Source organism: Saimiri boliviensis, chromosome 1 (genome assembly GCF_048565385.1).
Source record: "Saimiri boliviensis isolate mSaiBol1 chromosome 1, mSaiBol1.pri, whole genome shotgun sequence".
Classification (NCBI taxonomy): Eukaryota; Metazoa; Chordata; class Mammalia; order Primates; family Cebidae; genus Saimiri; species Saimiri boliviensis.
This window is the reverse complement of record NC_133449.1, coordinates 207,939,229-207,957,313: the sequence shown is the minus strand read 5'-3', so window position 1 is coordinate 207,957,313 and position 18,085 is coordinate 207,939,229. Positions and strand designations below refer to the sequence as shown.

General features: G+C 39.7%; 1 non-coding gene across 1 annotated transcript; it reads left to right on the top strand.

Moving 5' to 3' along the window:
- Window positions 1–4,175: 4,175 nt before the first annotated feature.
- On the top strand, window positions 4,176–4,339 carry LOC120365937 (U1 spliceosomal RNA). The gene has a single exon (XR_005580756.1). It is a non-coding gene; the product is annotated as a U1 spliceosomal RNA (small nuclear RNA).
- The last annotated feature ends 13,746 nt before the right edge of the window (window positions 4,340–18,085 follow it).

Sequence of the window (18,085 nt, the reverse complement as noted above, 5' to 3'; positions counted from 1 at the left end):
CACAAGGGCACAGTTGCCCAAAGCCATGAGAGCCCACCTCTTACCTCAAAATGAGCTAGATATAAGACATGAAGTCAGAGGACATCATTTTGAAACTTTAAGGTTTAATTACTGCCCTATTGGATTTTGAACTTGCATGGGATAGCTCCTTTGTTTTGGCCAATTTCTCTCATTTAAATAAGGTGTATTTACCCAATGCCTGTGCCCCTATTGTATCTAGGAAGTAACGAACTTGCTTTTGATTTTACAGGCTCATAGGTGGAAGGGACTTGCCTTGTCATAGATGAAGTTTTGGACTCATGGTGGGAAAATGTCCTGCATGGGATCTGATATATACTCCATACAGTGCTGTTTTCTTTGCTTTTTGTTTATCTGTTTGTTTTTTACATGATGTTCTCTGTGTGTGAATTGGAGTTAAAGAAGAGATAGTAAAGAAAGATATTCTGTAGTATTCTAAGATATTTAGGGATAGAATCATAGGTTTTCCATCCTGTTGATTGCACCTAGGGTATATTAAATTGATTACCTGGATACAAGAGAAAACTGAAGTGATTAATAAGAATTATGACACAGGAAAATTTTGTTGTAAAGTATTTTTATCATTTTATTATCAAGTTTGATGTTTTAAATAAGTGATAAGTGAAAATACATAGAGGTTTGTTCTCCTGCTGCTGATAAAGACATACCTGAGACTGGAAAGAAAAAGAGGTTTAATTGGACTTATATTTCCATACGGCTGGGGATGCCTCAGAATCATGGCAAGAGACAAAAGTTACTTCTTACATGGTGGTAGCAAGAGAAAAATAAGGAAGAAACAAAAGCAGAAACCCCTGATAAACCCGTCGGGTCTCATGAAAATTGTTCCCTATCACTGTCATGAGGGCCCCCACTCTGCAGCAGACTTTTGCCTGGGCCTCCAGGCATTTCCGTAAACCTTCTGAAATCTAGGTGGAGGTTCCCAAACCTTAATTACTGACTTCTGTGCACTCACAGGCTCAACATCATGTAGAAGCTGCCAAAGCTTGGAGCTTCCACCCTCTAAAGCCATAGCCCAAGTTAAATGTTGGCCCCTTTCAGCCATGGTTACAGCAGCTGGGACACAGGCCACCAAGTCTCTAGGCTGCACATGGGATGGGGACCCTGGACCTGGCCCACAAAATCCCTTTTCCTCCTGGGCCTCTGGGCTTGTGTTGTAAGGGGCTGCTATGAAGTTCTCTTACATAGGCAGGAAACATTTTCCCCATGATCTTGGGGATTAACATTTGGCTCCTTGCCGCATATGCAAATATCTGCAGCCAGCTTGAATTTCTCTTCAAAAAATTGATTTTCCTTTTCTACCGCATCATCAGGCTGCAAATTTTGTGAACTTTTATGTTGTGTTTTTTCTTTACAATTGAATGCTTTTAACAGTACTCAGGTCACCTCTTGAATGCTTTGCTACTTTGAAATTTCTTCTGTCAGATTCTAAATCATCTCTCTCAAGTTCAAAGTGCCACATATCTCTAGGGCAGGAGCCAAATGCCACCAGTCTCTTTGCTAAAACATAACAAGAGTCACTTTTGCTCCAGTTCCCAAAAAGTTCCATGTCACCATCTGAGACCACTTCAGCCTGGACTTTATTGTTCAGATCATTGCCAGCATATTTGTCAAAGCCATTCAACAAACCTCTAGGAGGTTCCAAACTTTCCCAAAATTTCCTGTCTTCTTCTGAGCCCTCCAAACTGTCCCAACCTGTGCCTGATACCTAGTTCCAAAATTGCCTTTTTTTGGAAGGCAAACACATACCTAAAAAACACATTTTTAGGTATGTGTTCAGCAATGCTCCACTCTAGTGGTACAAATTTACTGTATTAGTTTGTTTTCATGCTGCCAATAAAGACATATCCAAGGCTAGGAAGAAAAAGAGGTTTAATTGGACTTACAGTTCCACATGGCTGGTGAGGCCTCAGAATCATGGCGAGAGGTGAAAGGCACTTCTTACCTGGTGGCAGCAAAAGAAAGATGAGGAAGAAGCAAAAACTCCTGATAAACGCATCAGATCTCATGAGACTTATTCACTATCATGAGAATAGCACAGGAAATGCTGGCCTTCATGATTCAGTTATGTCCCTGGGTCCCTCCTACCACATGAGGGAATTCTGGGAGATACAATTCAGGTTGAGATTTGAATGGGGACATAACCAAACCATATCAGAAAAGTCATATGTAAATCACCAGTAATTGCAAAGCATGACTAGACTATGTTCTCTTCATTGTAACTTCCAGAGCTTCCTGGTGTCTGGAAGATAACACAGTATAACATATGGAAAAATGCATTGAATTGAGCTATCTGTGATATGTACATAAAATTATTATTGCTTCAAGTACATTAGTCTATAAAGTTGACAGAAATGTCTGACTCCAGCATTATTAATTCAATCTCAACTTCTCTTTGACAAAAGCAAGTATCCCTATCTTCTAGTAATCTATGTAACTTTTTTGTCTCCCTTATAAGTTATTTTTAATACCTAATTGGTTATTCTTACATGTCATTTTATTTTTGTATCTTTGATACTAACCATAGTGCTTAGATTTGAACAAGTTTTTGATAAACTGTTGTTTAACATACCTGTATAGTTTCCTCTTCCTATCCCTGCTACAGTTCTGAGAAAATACTGTCTATTTTTTTCATGATGTGCTTAGGAATATAGACTTCAAACAAATTAGAAAGTTTATAACTGGTTGTAACTTATGTAAGTATTTACTTTTGAAATCATTTTAGAAGTAAGAAGTATTGGTTGTGATGATTTTGAATTTTAAGGCTCACTCTCTTCAGTCTCACATAAGCAATAGTACTTCTTGTTGAATTCCAGACACATAAGGAATATTTACGGTCAGTGGGAAGATTTCAACATTACCTAAAGTGTTAAAGACTTTTAAGACAATTCAAAAGAAACTCCAACTCAGCATTCACTGAATGATAATTATCATTACATATTGAAAAAATATGTATCTCACACTGGTATTTAATAAAATATCGGCAGGAAAAGGCTCTGCTTTAGTAGTACCACAAAAAAAGATTTTCTAACTATGAACGTTCTTTACTTCAACATATTTACTTACAAAAATTATTTATCATATACAAATACATATAAATAATTTGTGTGTACCTCAAAATGCATACTTTCAAAAGAAATTTAATTAAGTATATATCGTTGTTGCAAGACTCTAGTGAACTATAAATCATAACATACTTAACAGAACTATAAAAGTAAACTGACTATAAACTTGATAATTCAAAAATGTATCTATGAGACTAATATTGTTTTTTCTCTAAGATTTTTTTTTATGTCTGCTTTGGTGTGTTTGGGTGCACATACATGTGCATACATATTTATCTTAAACAGTTTTTTTTAGGTCTGTGATCAACTCCCTCCCTGCTTCCGCTAATAAAAACAACAGAGTACATCAAAATAAATAAATAAATAACAATAGATATAGCATTGAACAGAAAACTAAGGTGATTAGGTTCATTAACATGAATTAGTATTCTTATGATTTTCTTTTCAGAACACTTGTATATTTCTAAACTCTGTGTCTTATCTCTTCGAGGGGCCAAGAAGGAAGGACGAAGAAAACTATTTTCGACATTTTTCTAGAAAAATGTGCTTGAAACTAAATTTACAACTTCCTATCTCTTAAAAGTTCAGAGCAGCTGCATTTCCAAAGATCAGGGATTTTAATTTAAAATTTAGAAGTTTGTAGCTAAGGACTGTGAATCAAAGATCAGGGGACATAAATTTATGAAGAAGGGTAAGGAAAAAAGGTATGAAATAACTAGGAAGTTTTGGTACAAAGGGGTGAGAATTAGAACTGCAGATATGCTCTATAGAGTAGATACTCAACAGATATTTTTTGGGTGAATAAAGAAGTAAATGTATCAGTTTCAAAAATCTGTTTCCTATGTAATAAATCACAGCAAACATTTACAGGTAAAAACAATGATATTATATTTTTTATGATTCTGTGGATTTATTGAGGTCATTACCCATTATTTGAGGCCAGCTCAGTTTTCCTACACATACTTACTTTCTCTCTCTCTCCACCAGCCAAATGATGGCACCTGAACTGAGGTAACCCATGACTAACATAAAATGATGGTATTTTACCATCCTTTAAAAGAAAAAGGAGACACTATCCTTACCTGGCAGGGGAGATACCACGATCACGAAGGTGGTTTTCCCAGGGCGAGGTTTATCCATTGCACTCCGGATATGCTGACCCCTGCGATTTCCCCAAATGTGGGAAACTCAACTGCATAATTTGTGGTAGTGGGGGACTGTGTTCGCCCTTTCCCCTATTTAAAAAAAAAGAAAGAAAAAGAAGACACTATTGTCAATCTCAATTTTAACCGTATACTCTATACTCCTTGTCGAGTATACAGAGATCCGGAATCTCTATCTGTCCTCCACATTATTTCTCTTTATTCTCCTCCTCCCCACCCCACCCCAGGCCCTTTCATATGCTGTCTCTCTGCAGCAGTATAGCTGAATTCCTTAGAGTACTAAAGTTTAAATCATGGAATTATGGTTTGTATGGGGATTAATAAACTATACCTAAAAATACATTGTATTTTCCAAAAGACAGGCATCATACCAATGTACTTCATAATAATATGATAAGATCTATGAATGTTACCTTTTTCATATATTCTGAACTATTAAAATTAATTGAAATATCTATATTTTAATGTATCGTATATAACAATACATTTCATTTTAGCTATTTTAAGTGTGCAACTCATTGGCATTAATAGCATTCACATTGTGTAACCACTGACACAATCTATTCCCAAAATTTTTCATTGCCCCAAATAGAAACTCTGTCCATTAAGGAATGACTTTACATTGCTCCTATCCTCAGACCCTGACCGCCTCTAATATATCTACTTTTCTCTTTCTATGAGTTTGCCTATATTCTGGATATTTTATATAAGTAAAATCACACAATCTTTGTCCTTTTGTGTTTGACTTATTACTCAGTGCTTTCAAGGTTTATCCATGTTGCAACATGTGTCACCAATTTATTCCTTTTTATGACTGAATACCATTTCATCACATGTATGTACATTGTGTTGATCCATTCACTTGGGTTATTTCCACCTATTATAAATAATCCTGCAATAAAATTCAGCATACACATATCTGTTTGAGCCCCTTTTATTTCTTTTGAATATATTTCTAGAAGTAGATTTGTTGGGTTATATGGTAATTCCATATTTAACTTTTTGAGGTAGAGGGCATATTTTGTATCAACGACATCAGTAGGTACTGAAATCCAACACTCTTTCCATTTAAACATGTTTAAATACGTTTCATACTTTTTTTGCTTAAAAATTATTCTTCTTGTATTATTTATTTGTACACAGACACTCTATGATAGATGTTTTCAGCTCTGCTCTTTTTCCATTTTTTATTATTTGTTGTGTATTTTATCATAGTGTTGACAATATGTACATCTTAATTTGTAATTCGATTATTTATATACACCTCCCAAACTGACTGAGGTGCTTAAGGTATCTTTCACCTTTATTTTCATCCATTCCTAAATCTAAGCTGCCCTTTACTCACACTATGGCACCTGAACTGAAATAACCCATTACTAACATAAAATGATGGTGACAGTTTACCATTCTTTAAAGAAAAAACAAGACACTATTGTCAATCTCAATTTTAAAATATATTATTAACTTTTAATTTATCTATATTGTTCTTAAATTATTGGACACCACTACCACGTTCTTATGAATTATTACAAGCAAATGTGAAACAAATGGATAAATATTTATGGAAAGAAGTGGGAAACTCAGAAGACAGATTCTATTTCTTTTCTATGAGTATTTATTTATATTGATATGGTGTGCTGAGAGCTTATGTTCACGGTTTTTACAGAGGCATAAGATGTCGAGTAATTTGCCAATAGCTGAACAAGTTCTTGAGAATATGATTTAAAAAAATTTTACAATTTCAGATCCCTACACCTGAGCATACTTCACAACCTTGAACATGGGATGTTAGAATCATTATGACTCTCAACACTTTGACAATTCCTAAGATGAAGAGAAATGCCATTATAGAATAATTGGAGAGCAAGTAAAAGACAAACCAGCAGAGCAAATCTGTATAGTAAATGCAGAGTCACTCTGAGCTCACCAAGACTGAGACATTCAGGCAAAGCTTTAAAGAACAACATTTTTTCCCCCCTGTTATGTCTTAAAAGACATCTTAATAAAAAAGGAAATGATTAATGAGCAGCCATGCAAGCCCTCTGCTAGGATTAATAAATGGGATACCCCTATCAGCAACCCCATCTAAGGAGGCACTGATCATAACTTGCCACCTTAATAACATTTTAATGCCAACTCCAGATTCATTGCACTTTTATGAAAATTTAAATCATGCCCAAGTGTGGAATGCTTCCAGTAATGAGCATAAAAATGCGAAGAGATTTTGATTAACATTGGCCACTTAAAAACCAGGAATGTTTCACTTCGAACAGAGGAGCTACACAAACTATTTTGGGGATCTTTTAATGACATCAATTCAACGAAAGTTACTCTTTTTTAGTTTGTGTGAGCATTTGTATTTGTGTCTGTGAGTACAACTTTTCACTGAGATTTAGGACAGGAAATTTTTCTTCATTATGTAAAGTTCTTGTCATGAAGCAGTTTGCACAGATAGGTAATTTCTCTTCACAATTTTAGTTTTAGAGCTATGCCAAATAGAATACAACTCTTTCAGTTTTCTCTGAAATGGTAGTGGAAACACAAAGCTGCTTAACTCAAGATCACAGAAGCCAAGAAAAAAAATTATGGTAGCCCTACTTCAGAAATCACATCAGAAGGAATACTCTAGGTAACTTCAGAATCTGGTCTCCAAATTACATGACAATCATTTTTCATGTAACACACACCATCATGGTATTCCTGAATAAACTATCTCACACTAACAATCTAACACAGTGGAAGTTGTGAAAGCCATCAGTGTTTTGCGAAGCAGCAATGTCAGTGATGCAGATCAAGTTTGCTGGCATTTCTGAAGCTGACAGAATCTTGGAAGGGATGTCATCATCTACTTCACAGACGACAAGCCAGTTACCAATATCAGTGGTACTTTGGCAGTGATCATATATTTTTGTCTTTTTTTCAGCTGGTGCCTTTCCAATGCCTTTTAAAACTCTACTACCTTAGATTAATGTTTAGGTAATTTTCAAGCAAAAATGATGGGATTAGTTTTTAAAATAAAAAATAATATTTCCAACCTCTAGGCTATTATCAGGCACATGACCCTTATGCAATATTAAACAATTTTACGGTATAAGTAGATAAGTAGCTAGTCCTGACTTTATATGATAGAACGAGTATCAGGTGAAGGATGTCTTACAAATTTCATCTCTTCCACCATTCTCAGAAACACTAACGAAGCGGGTATTTCCCTAACCCCTTCAGGGGACTTGCAACAGGGGTGCTTCACTTAGCCCACAGCTCTCAATTCCTCCCGGGTAGGGAGCACATGAGGAGGAAGCGAGGTGGGAACTGGATTGCACAAACCCTGGAACCAGCTGGTCGCTTCTGTGCTGGCAGAGAAGAGCTCCACTCACTGGAAACCGCTGCACTTCAACTCTTATGGGAGGGGTTGCACAGCTGAACAAATGTGGGACAAGTGCTTTTGGGTGCCGGCAGGAGCCCATTTAGTGCCAGCCGTACAACAGCATCTGAGGGGATGCCAGCGATCCCTGAAGCCCCAGAGGGAGCATAACAGTGCTTTTAGCTCTGCCATCCTCAGACGGCTTAAGTATCAGCAGATCAGTGGACCCTCCGCCTTTTCGTGTGAGGTGGCTGCCTTCTGCCAGCAAAGGCAAAAGGTCAGCGTGACTGCCTTTTGCATCCTCACTCGTGGCACTCGAGCTCTCGCCTGGCATCCAGGAGAAACGAGGTCACACGAACTAATTGAAGGATGGTAAATGTGAGAGATTTCATTGGGGATGGAGGTGGCTCCTGTGGAAAGGGGAGTTGAAGAGCGGAAGGAGCTGAAATGTACTTTCCCCCTGAAGTCCAGCCATCTCCAGCTGGATTCGGATCCGAAGTTATGTCATCAACTGTCCCTCTGAAGTCAAGCTGCTTCTCTCCCACTTCCACCTGCAGTCTCCCACATCCAGCTGCTTGCTTCTCCTCTCTGCTGGCTGAGTTCTGGTTTTTGTTTGTTTGTTTGTTTGTTTGAGACGGAGTTTCGCTCTTGTTACCCAGGCTGGAGTGCAATGGCACCATCTCGGCTCACCGCAACCACCGCCTCCTAGATTCAGGCAATTCTCCTGCCTCAGCCTCCTGAGTAGCTGGGTTTACAGGCACGTGCCACCATGCCCAGCTAATTTTTTTGTATTTTTAGTAGAGACGGGGTTTCACCATGTTGACCAGGATGGTCTCTATCTCCTGACCTTGTGATCCACCCGCCTCAGCCTCCCAAAGTGCTGGGATTACAGGCTTGAGCCACCGCGCCCGGCGAGTTCTGGGGTTTTTATAGACACGGTATGGGGGTTCTGGGGTGAGCCATGGGTGGTTTTGGAAAAGGCAACATAGGAGCAGGAAAACAGGAATATAAGTTCTCACTTTGGTCTGTGGTTCCAGGCTTAAGGGTGGAGTTTTGTCAGGGACCCACCCTTTTTTGCCTAGAATTTCTCAGCCTCCTGTCCCTATCACTGAACAATGACTTCCACCTATACTCTAGCCAACCAAACCTCTTTCTTCTTTATCATCTTTCATTATTTCCTGCACATTTGCATGTATTCGTTTACTGATTTATTCTTAAAATATCAACAATACCCTTGTGAAAGGCAGAGGGCTAAATGCTGGGTTATTAAAAATGATAAAGCCAGAAATGACCACTGTCTTCACTGAATGTACAATCTAGTTGAAAGGTTTGCACATTGTTTTGTTCATGGATTTTCCTCTTTTTGGAATATGCCCTCCATGCTCTCCTGCTTGAGTTACCACTACTTATCATTTGTCATCTGGCTCAAGTAGGGTCTCCTTTTGAAATCTTCTCTAATTCATCCTTTAAGAAACATTAAAGATTTTAATCTTTGATAGTCAAGATTTCTTGAACATGACCTTGTAACAACTTATCTTATATCAGCAGAAAATATTTGTCTACATGTCTTTCACTTCTCCATCAAACTGTGAGCTTCATAGGAAGGTGAACGATGGCCAATTAATTATAGCGCTTGGTGTACAGTTATGATTCAACAGATAAATTGGCCTGATGAAAGAATCAATAAGACTAGAGAAGCTTCTCTCATTTACCATCTTTCCAAAAAAGTTTTGCATTTTTTTCTATACCTACAAATGACTTTCCTACCTACAGAAATGTATTTAACCTATTTTGATATAGGCAAAGAATTTCTAAATTGTGTGGGAACATCACACAACAGAAAATAAGATAGATTTTATTATAAAAATACTTTTAAAAAGTAAAATATCAATAATCTAAAAGATAAGCAGTGAGTGAAAAGACATTTTCCATTAAAAGATAACTCTTCAACATCACTGTTAATAATTAAATTAACCTAAAACAATAATGAGTTACAATTCATCTTCTAAATGCATCTTTTTCTTTTAATTCTAGTATAACAAACAATGCTTTTGAGAATGTAGCTGAATGGACACTTCTATACACTACTAGTAGAAACATACTGTTTTTAGAAAGGAAAGTTGAGAAAATATCAGTCATTTTATGTCTGAAAAAGCTGTACCATTGCCACATTGAATGTATCATTTAAAATTATCCTTAGGTAGAAAGACACAGGAAAAGTGTATAGCTGAATAATATTTTACAATATTTTAAATTGTTTAAATTATTTTCAAGAATACTCTTACTAATGATTATCAAGTAGAAATTTCTGACCCATGGAAAGTTAATCTATATACTTTGCCCTAAAACTATAAATATTGCCATTTAAAAAAACATCTTTCAGTAGCTTGTGAGGAAAGAAAAATGTTTTGGGGACTCTTTGTTTGTCTTTTTTTATTGCATCATTAAAATGTGAACATATTAAATTATATTTGTTAACAATTACTTAATTTCTGGTTGTACAGAAACTAACTGGTCTTTGACAAGGGACTGTTGCTATGGGTTGAATTATATTCCCCGAAAATCCATGATGAAATTGTAACCTCTGGTACTTGTGGCTGTGACCTTTCTGAAAGTAAGTTATTTGCAACTGTAATCAAGTTAAATGAGGTCATTAGGATGAACTCTAATCCAATATGAATGTTGTCTTTATAAGAGAAAAAAATGGATGCAGACACACATAGAGAAGTAAACACCATGTGAAGAAACAGACACACAAAGAAGATGCCATAGGATCAAGAAGAAAGAAACTTGGAGTAGTGCATCTATAAGCCAAAGAACACCTGTGGTTATGAGAAGCTAGAAGAAGCAAGGATCCTCCCCTTGAGATTTCTGATAGAGTAAAGCCCTGACCACACCTTGATTTTTGACTTTCACTCCCAGAACTGTGAAAAAAATACATGCGTGTGTTTCAAGACATGCAGTTTCAGAAACTTTATTTCACCAGTTGAGTATTTGTTTGTGTTTTCTGCTGTTGAATTGTTTGTGTTCTTAATATCTTCTGGAAATTAACCCCTTGTTGGATGCATAGTTTGCATCTGATATAATTATGGTCAATTTTCCATGTTTAACTATTTTGTATAGGTTTAGTAGTTTTACTATCCAACTACTACAAAATTGAAATCAGACGTTTTAAATTACTGAATTTAGTTTCCATTGGCCTGTACTGAGACGGAACAGAAAGCAGACAACAGAACAATGAAAAAAGAGCAAGAACGTCTGTTGAACAAAGGAGCTCATCCAGCTGATAACTGGGAAACCTGTGATTAGGACATGGACAGGGAGAACAAAGAAAGAAATACTGAAATATTCCCTTTACATAATAGGATACTTTCATTCTCTGCAGAATACCATTATGTTTTAATTTATAGTATAGTTATAATTTACGCTATGACTCATTTCTCTAATAAGTAGAGAAAAAGCTCTTAGGATTAATGTAAGAACTAAAGTGTATTATTTTCTTTGCATTTTCTTAAAATATCAAGTAAACACACAAACTGCTGGCATTTAATAAAAGCTCACTCTCTCAGTGGAAAAAGATATTATCAAGACTTCTTACTGGCAATTAAACCCAATCGGTGTTTGTTAGATCACCTCTCAACTCTAACCAGAGTTGAATCCTCTGGAAAGAATACCAGTATTCTACTGCAGACAGGGAATATTTTTGTAGTACAGCTGGAGTTGGGATGTGATCTGGACATGGAGAGTGAAATGGGATAATCTACAGAATAAGAAAAAATATTTGCAAACTATGCATCAGAAACTTCTGAAGATAATGGCTTCTGGCTCCATCCATGTCCCTGCAAAGGACATGATCTTGTTGCTTTTTATGGCTGCATACTACTCCATGGTGTATATGTCCCACCTTCTCTGTCTATCATTGATGGGCATTTAGGTTGATTCCATGTCTTTGCTATTGTGAATAATGCTGTAGCCGGGTTTTTTCTTGGGTGCCGGTGAGGCACAGCTCACTGGAGAGAATGCTGTGGGTTCTTAGCCTCCAACCTCTTAAAGAATAAGTGCTGGGACCACTGCAGGTGCACCGTATGCTCATAAAAGTAAATATCGGACCCAAGAAGTGTTGCAGAAAGGTGATTTTATTTAGGTAGAGAAAAGAGAAGGAAAGGAGAAGAAGAGAAAGACTTCCACGAAGAGTGTGGAAGGAGATTACAGAGGGGAAATTCCAAAGAGGAAAGGGAGCTCCCACCATGTGGGAGGGGATTCCAGAGAGCTGGAAAGCTGGCAGGTGAAGAAGCAGGGGAATTTATCCTGAGAGAAATTCCCACCTTCCCAAGTTCCTCTGGCCAATGAAAGGAGTTCCTTCAAACTTTCACTGGAATGGCTGACTTTTAGTTTCTTCCCATGCCCGTGAAATTCAAACATAAACGGTTAAATCTCCCAGATGGTGAGAGATGGGAGAGGGACATGGCACTGGGAAATTATTGCCCTTAAAACTATGCCTTCTCATGGACCTGGAAAGAGAACATATTCCCTCATCCCCCGCTCTGAACAGGAAAATTCAACTTCTGTTGGAATAGGGGTGTCGATCCTCTTTAACTACTTCTTCCTGAAATGGGACATAGAAGGGGCCCTGCAGTTGAAGTTTCTTCTAGAGTGGAGCCTTTCAGAGGTACAGGTTGATTTATAGGTCCACGATGGAGCTCACAAGCTAAGGACATCCGGGGTTCCAGCGGCAGGATTAATTGTGACCTTATAGTTCTATAAGAAATGAATATGACAAGGTGGTTAAAGATGAGAGGCCCAGAGTTATAAACGAGCCTAGGAGAGAACAGAGCTAGGATTTTGAAGTTCTCTAGCCCTATTTTGATTGATTTCTGAGTTCTGTGTTTGAAATACCATTTAACTGGTTTATAAAATAGCAGCTTATTTCCTAGGAAGAAACAGGTTCCCCTCTACTCTGTTGTAAGCAGATTCAGGGCCCCTTTATTTTTTTAAAGCTATGGCAGCTAAATAGTTAAGCTGGTTTGCAGAAAGAGCTGCTTTTTGCAGAGAGAATTAGCAATCTTTCTTTGTTATTAATTAGCTTCTGAGATAGCTTATGGTAATTGAAGAGAGGTAGTAACTTTCCTAATAGCAGTACTAAGTTTCCATGGCAGGAGAGAAATACAGAGAAGGCCCTGCCAGCACCCAGGAAAAGATTGGCTTCCTGGACCTTTATGGCTAGCCTTACCTGGGGCTTTGTGAGGGTGATGGCTTTTGCTGACTCTTGTTCTAGGTATACTCAGTCCTGCCATTGAGTCATCTGGTTAGATGCCTCAGACCCAAGGGACCTTGGGTCCCAGGGACAGTGTGCTTTCTAGTGATTTCCTTGGCACAGCAGGCATGGATGTGTTTCTATTCCTGTGGGGACAGTTTCTTACAACATGTCCCTTTAGACAGCACTGGTAACAAATTCTGCCAGACTGAGGCTAACCGGAGCCTTTCCCTCATTTGAGCCCCTGGGGTCTGCTTGCTTGAAGGCCATAACTGAGGCAGCAGCCTTTATCTGTCTCTCCTGATCCTTTCAGCCTGTTCCTCCTGGTCTTTATTATAAAACACCAAGGTTGCCTGGTTCAGCAATGATTCTAGACTCTGTTCTGGTCCCAAGGCTAGCTTCTGAAGCTTCCTTTTGATATCTGCTGCTGGCTGAGTAATAAACTTGTCCTTCAGTATTAACTGACCCTCAGTAGAGTCTGGTGACAGTGGAGTGTACTTTCTTAAAGTCTCTTGCAATTGCTCAAGGAAAGCTGTTGGGTTTTCTTCCCTTCCTTGAGTTATGGTGGATAATATTGCATAGTTCATTGGCTTCTTCCTAATTCTCCTTAATCCCTCAAGTATACAGTCAGGAAATGCTTATGGCTCCAGGCCCCTGTTCTGAATCCTCATCCAGTGAGGGTCCATGGCAGGGACTGCCTGAGTACCTGTGAGATATCTATCCTTATCCTCTGGCGTCATCAGGTTATGTACCTGACGAAGGTACCAAGTGTCCTCAAACTCTTGAGCTGCTGCTAGAGCAGCCTCTTTTTCATTGCTGGTTAGGGTTTGATTAAGCAAAAGCATGACATCCTGCCAGTCTAATTTGAAGGATTGACCCAGGCCCTGAAGAACATCTATGTACTTGCCTGGGTCATCTGAAAAGTTCCTAAGTCTACCTTAATTTGCTTTAAATCAGAAAGTGAGAAGGGGGTGTCCACCTTCACTGGGTCAAATTCTCTTCCCATGGCCTGTAGGGGGCAGAGTTTGGGCATCCACATAGCCAGAGATGCCCTGGCTGTCTCGGCCCTCCCTGGCTCCTGTTGTGGCATGGGAGCCGAGGATCCCTGGTTGGCATTGGTGGGGGTAGTTGCCACAGGGAGTCCCACAGGTAGAGGTAGTCCTGAGGAGGGCTGAATAGGGTAAGGGACACAGGTTTGATAGATCTGAGGCTTATTCCTTAGGAAAAAGGATAGTTACACATAGGGGACCTCAAACCATTTACTCTTGCTTTTATGATGCAGGTCTAATTGTAGAGTAGTGTCATAATTTATACTTCCCTTTGGAGACCGGGTTTTCCCACTCAGCAGGTGGTATTTCGGCCACTCTGTTTGGCATAGAAAGATGAGCCACTTCTTCAAAAGTCGTGTGTCAAACTGGTCCCAATTTTCCAGTATACATTTTAATTGGGACTTGAGATTGGGAATAGAAGCACCCATCTGAAATTGAACACAAGAAATGCCTGCATCCCTGATTAAAAATTACAGCCACTTCAACCTGAGGTGTCCCCCAAGTAAAATGGATACTGAAATGAAACGTTTTTCAGTCAGTATCCCAAAATTGTGTGTGCCCAAGATGCATGATTCATCTTATTAGAGGGCTCTCCATGAACTGGATTTCAATCACGACCTATCAGCATCATGGACTCATGCTCATGGCCTCACATGACTTCCAGTGATGACAATAGAGGCATGGAATGAAGGAGCTATTAGATTGGGTCATAACCATACCAATGAGCTCTGACAGGTGAGTGAGGCTCAGGAGATGGGCACCAGTATTTCCAGCAAAGGTCCAATTTTGCAGGCCAATTTAAAAAGCAGGGTAAGCTTCTAGGAAAGGGCTATTAGAGCCCACAATTTAAAGAAGCAGGCTGGGCAGCTGCAGCCGCCCTGCCCATTGGTGTGCCTTTTTTACCCCGCCTCCTGCCAGAGGGGAAAGTTTGCCACTGGCCTGCTCCAGGACCTGCCGCCACCATGTTGCTGGGACCATGTGCGCACCCTTGGCCACTCCCCGAGCCGCTGCCCACACAGGGACCCTGGGCTGCCATGGGAGCACCCTGGGGGAAGGTCTTGTTCCGTCCCTGACTATGGTGGTTTTAACAGCCGCATTCTGCGGCTTCATGCCACCCCCAGCTAGGCATCCGAATGTGCTGGCCAGTGAGCAAGCGAACCAGCAAAAGTATTTTCCCTCAGTGCTTTTCTTTTCTTTTTTTCTTTTTTTTTTTGAGACAGAGTCTCTGCTGCCAGGCACCAGGCTGGAGTGCAGTGGCGCAATCTCAGCTCATTGCAACTTCCGCCTTCCTGGTTCAAGCAATTCTCTTGCCTCACTCTCCCAAGTAGCTGGGACTACAGGTGCGCGCCACCATACCCAGCTAATTTTTGTATTTTTTTAGTAGAGACGGGGTTTCACCATGTTGGCCAGGATGGTCTCGATCTCCTGACCTCGTGCTGCTGCTTTGCTCAGAGCCTCTGCACCCCGCAGGAACGCACCTCGACTCCACAGCCCCCCACGCCCAGCTCTTCGCCCTGCCTGGCTGTGATTTACTGCAGGGTTAGGCTGTGGGCGACCCTAGTTCCCATTTCAGCCAGCAAGGAGTGAAAGGCCCAGGGGTGGGGGAGCAGGCTCGCTCCACATGGCCAGTTCGCGAGCCCAGCACCTGTCCACACCTGCGCAAGCCCGGTTCTACTCCTGGTACAAACAGCATTTGCTTGTCCCAACTCCAACAGGTTTTTTGTTTTTTTGTGTGTTTTGTTCTTCTGCCCAGAGAAGCAGCCGATAGGGGTGGGGGAGAGGGGAGGAGAGAGAAAGACAGCTTGGAAGAAAAGGTGCGCTTTTAGTTCTGGTTGGCTTGCTACCATGGCTCAGTGCCGCTCCAGTTCCCTGTAGCCCCACCTGGCTGCGACTGCTTCAGGTGTTCTCAAGAGACAGGATAGAAAGCAAGTGAGAAGGGGCCAATATTTTCACTTACACCTCCAAGGTGTTTTCTTTTTTACACTTCACTTCTTTTGCCCCACGTTGGGTGCTAATTCTGTAGCCGGGTTTTTTCTTGGGTGCCGGTGAGGCACAGCTCCCAGAAGAGAATGCTGTGGGTTCTTGGCCTCCAACCTCTTAAAGAATAAGTGCTGGGACCACTGCAGGTGCACCGTATCCTTGTAAAAGTAAATATCGGACCCAAGAAGTGTTGCAGAAAGGTGATTTTATTTAGGTAGAGAAAAGAGAAGGCAGGGAGAAGAAGAGAAAGACTTCCACGAAGAGTGTGGAAGGAGATTACAGAGGGGAAATCCCAAAGAGGAAAGGGAGCTCCCACCATGTGGGAGGGGATTCCAGAAAGCTGGAAATCTGGCGTGTGTGAAGGAGCAGGGGAATTTATCCTGGGAGAAATTCCCACCTTCCCAAGTTCCTCTGGCCAATGAAAGGAGTTCCTTTAAACTTCCGCTGGGGTGATCGACTCTTAGTTTCTTCCCGTGCCAGAAAAATTCAAACATAAATCCTTAAAACTCCTTGATGGAGAGAGATGGGAGGGGGGCATGGCACTGGGAAGTTCTTGCCCTTAAAACTATGCCCCCTCGTGGACCCGGAAAGAGAATACATTCCCTCAGTGCTGTAATGAACATATGCACGCATATGTCTTTGGAACAGAATGATTTATATTTCTCTGTGTATATATCAGTAATGGGATTACGGGGTCAAATGGTGTTTCTGCCTTAGATTTTTAAGGACTCACCACAGTGTCTGGACAAGAATCTCTTGACATTATACACATTATCTAAAGCAACTACATTTACTAGTGTTACCTCAATCTTCATCTATGCTTATGATTTAAAATCTATTTGCTCTAGGTCCATATGCAACACGGAATACTATGCAGCCATAAAAAGAATGAGATGATCTCTTTTGAAGGGACATGGATGAAGCTGGAGGCCGTTATTCTTAGCAAGCTATCACAGGAACAGAAAACTAAATACCACATACCAAAAGCAGCTGGTTTCATTTCATTTTGGTAAAGACACATTAGACATAACACAGTTAAATATCTTCAGATGGTCTTCTTGTAATTGCAATTTTTGATATTCCTGACAATCATGGTAATAAATGTAATTGCCAAAGTTAACACTTCCTTCTACCTACCTTTAGTCCTCTAAATTCTTCCCTAGCAACTCCTAGTCTCTTCTTAAGATAGAGAGAGAGAACAAGAGAGAGAAAGAGAGAGAGACAGACAGAAAGAGGTGGGGCTTTTAAAAATTAAGCAGAGAAACTAGTAAAAAGAAGACACTTTTACTAATGCAGGCGACCTCAGAAAAATGCTTTTGAGCTACTCTATAATGTCACTGGATTTACCAAATTTGTTAATAGCAGCATGACAAATTATAGTATTGTCTATACCACACTGAGAAATATCCAGAGTGTGTAGTGCATTGACAAATATTTCTAGAGGAATATGAGTATCAATTTCTGGATTTTACAACTTTAAATATTATAATGTTATTCAAGAAAAAAATATATATTATAAAATAAAACAACAAAGAATAGATAATAAAAACAGATATTTCCCTTTCATGACATTTTTAAGATCTTGCAGGGAAAATAACAGATTTGGGGCAGCAATATGTTTATCTCTTATAAAGACAATCTCTTAAGTGGCTTTATATTTTACCATACCATTAGCCACTTTCTATGTCATCACCAATGAAGGAAGCACTGCAAGAATGCTAACCATAGGTTGAATTTCTTGCCTGTCTGCATTTGTGGATAATTCTTGGCTCTGTGTTATTTATTTATTTATTTATTTATTTATTTATTTATTTATTTATTGGCGGAGTTTTGCTTTTGTTACCCAGGCTGGAGTGCAATGGCGCGATCTTGGCTCACCACAACCTCCGCCTCCTGGGTTCAGGCAATTCTCCCGTCTCAGCCTCCTGAGTAGCTGGGATTACAGGCACGCACCACCATGCCCAGCTAACTTTTTGTATTTTTAGTAGAGACGAGGTTTCAACATGTTGACCAGGATGGTCTTGATCTCTTGACCTCATGATCCACCCACCTCGGCCTCCCAAAGTGCTGGGATTACAGGCGTGAGCCAGGCTCTGTATAATTTCATTCTCAATATCCACAATGTTAACTCAAACCAGAGTCTTTTAGTGAATAATGTCTATGTACTAATAACTTCT